We start from the raw sequence: 2,500 nt of genomic DNA, 5'->3' as shown, positions 1-2,500 counted from the left end.
AAATTTTATCAAAATACTATGATAATAATAATAATAATAATATACAATCACTGATCTCGAAAAACTAGGTTTTGTATTATCCGGAAACTATTGCCATGTTGAAAGCTTGGGGCCATACTGGACGTACCGAAATTGCTGAAACTGGGTAATATCAAGAAATCTGGGTTTCTCCCTATTAATCGTTACTTTTCCTCCTTTACTTGCAATACTCTTGTCTTCTTTTCGAGGAAGCAGGACATATCACCATGAAGAGCATGCATTAGTCCCCACTGACCTTGAGCAGTTTTTGCCCCAATTATGATGTCCAACATGGTGCACTTTCTACACAGCTGATGCCCAATCTAGTTTTTTTTCCAGATCAGTGTACACTATATCTATAAATATGCAGATCTACAAGCGTCCTATTCTTGACTGCCTAAGTTGCCATAGAGAGCATCGATGTCTGACTTGAAGTGCGCCACGAGGGGCTTCCTCCGGATCTTGAGGGCCGCTGTCACGAGGCCCGACTCCGGCGTCCACGGCTCAGGGCTCAGGTGGAGGCCCACGGGGAGGTCCCAGCGCCCGAGGCCTTGCTTCTTGCCATGGCTCTGTAGCTCTTTCAGCACGGCGGCCACCACTGCTTTTTCCTTACACAGATTGGCAAAAGTGATTTCTCCTTTTGGGTCAGCCTTGGGATCGAGGTTGTCTGAAATCTTCCTGAGACGGTCCTGGATGGGCACGGCAATGGCGAGGCAGTTCTCAGCGCCAGGGAATGCCCACACGAAGATGCTTTCTATCACAGGGTGCGTCTTCAACTTCATCTCAATAGCGCCCAGCGAGATGTACTCGCCAGTGCGCAGCTTGACGAGATCCTTCTTGCGATCGATAATGCGCAGAACACCTGTGTCATCAAACTCTCCAATGTCTCCCGTCTGGAACCATCTTTGACCGTCCTTCTCAATGAAGGACTCCTCTGTCTCAGCAGGCAAGCGGAAGTAGCCCCTCGAAACTGTAGGGCCCCCCACAAGGATCTCTCCCCGGGGGTGAGGTTCATCTGTGGCGCGGTAGCCACCCTCCTCCCAGTCTCTGAGGGTCACCAGGACACCGTGGTTGGGAGGACCGCATTGCCCCGTGCGCGTGTCGTCGGTGTCAGTGCTGGAGATGGAAGCCGCCGTCTCCGTGGCCCCGTAGCCCACCTGCACAGTACAGCCGAACATGGCCCGAATCTTGGTGTGGGTCTCAGGCGATAGCGGGGCGCCGCCCACCACCAGCATACGCAGCTCGCCTCCCAGGTGCTCCTTGACTTTGTTGAATATTAGCGCGTCAAATAGCTTGCTCACAGAGGGCGGCACCGTCTGCTTGAGCTTGAGGGCTGTGTTGAAGATCTTCGCTTTGAGGTAGCCCTGATCCTCAATGACTTTAGTGACGCCCTTGATGATCCTGTCGAGCACGAGCGGCACCGCGTTGAGGCATGTCGGCTTAGCCACCTGAGCGTCGCCCAGCGTGCCCTTCATGATCTTGGGGCTCACGCTGGTCAGGGTCAGCGGCGACGAGTACACGATGGTCACGTTCATGGCCACGAGCGAGATCTCGGTGGCCAACTCCATCACGTGGGCGAGGGGAAGGAAGGCCAGGTAGCGGTCACCGAGGCCAATGTCGGCCTGGATGGCGTAGCCCGTGATGGCGAAGAAGATGTTGTTGTGCGTGAGCTCCACGCCCTTCGGACGACCTCCTGACCCGCTCGTGTACATGATGATAGCCAGGTCGTCACCAGCTGGCAGGTCCGAGGAGGCTTCCACGGACTCCCCAGCTTTCACCACGTCCTTGAAGGCCATCACAGCCACGCCCTTGAGGTCTTCGGGCACTGTGCCTAAGCCCTCCAGCTGATCCTCCATCACTATCACATGTTTAATCGCAGGGCACTTCGGGAGGAGCTTCAGCGTGCGTGCGAGGAGGTCGTACGAGGTGATGACCACGCTGACCTCCGTCTCGTTCAACGACGACACGATGTTGTCGTCCGCGAGGTTGGTGTAAACTGTGACGAGCGACAGCCTCTGGCGCAGGCAGCCCATGGCCGCCATGAACCACTCGGCGCGCGTCTCGGCGAACATGGCGATCCTGCCGGTCTCTCCCGTGCCGATGGAGCCGAGGCCCGCGCTGAACCGGACCACTTGCTCGTGCACTTCGCGGTACGTGAGGAACGAGTAGTCGCCGAGCTGCAGCTTCTCCAGCTTCTTGCCGCTCTCCACGACGCGTTCTCGGGCCAGCAGCTGCCGTGTGCCCATGCACGGGGCGTCGCCATGCTTGTTGGCCGCGTATTCAAGGATGGCCGGCAGAGTGATGGCGTTGGCGGCCTGGAGCTCCTCCAGCAGGCGGAAGCCGTGCTTGTGGCCCCCGTCGCCCTTGATCCAGTAGCCCGCCTCATTGCGGACACCTTTGCGCTCCACCACCATCGCCCTGCGAATAGAGGGTCGTCAGATGGGAAGGTATGTCGATAGGGAGGAAAATAAGCACACACACA

General features: G+C 56.8%; 1 protein-coding gene and 1 pseudogene across 1 annotated transcript in view; one reads left to right on the top strand and one right to left on the bottom strand.

Annotated features, from left to right (window-relative positions):
- The window catches only part of LOC113823094 (neuroligin-2), a 230,891-nt gene that overhangs the window by 84,239 nt on the left and 144,152 nt on the right, over positions 1–2,500 (top strand). The gene's annotated exons all lie outside the window — the stretch shown is intronic.
- Positions 1–2,500, bottom strand: part of LOC113810661 (long-chain-fatty-acid--CoA ligase 4 pseudogene) — a 23,028-nt pseudogene that overhangs the window by 2,003 nt on the left and 18,525 nt on the right.

This window comes from Penaeus vannamei, chromosome 16, assembly GCF_042767895.1.
Source record: "Penaeus vannamei isolate JL-2024 chromosome 16, ASM4276789v1, whole genome shotgun sequence".
In the NCBI taxonomy this organism is placed as follows: Eukaryota; Metazoa; Arthropoda; class Malacostraca; order Decapoda; family Penaeidae; genus Penaeus; species Penaeus vannamei.
This window is presented reverse-complemented; position numbering and strand designations above follow the sequence as displayed.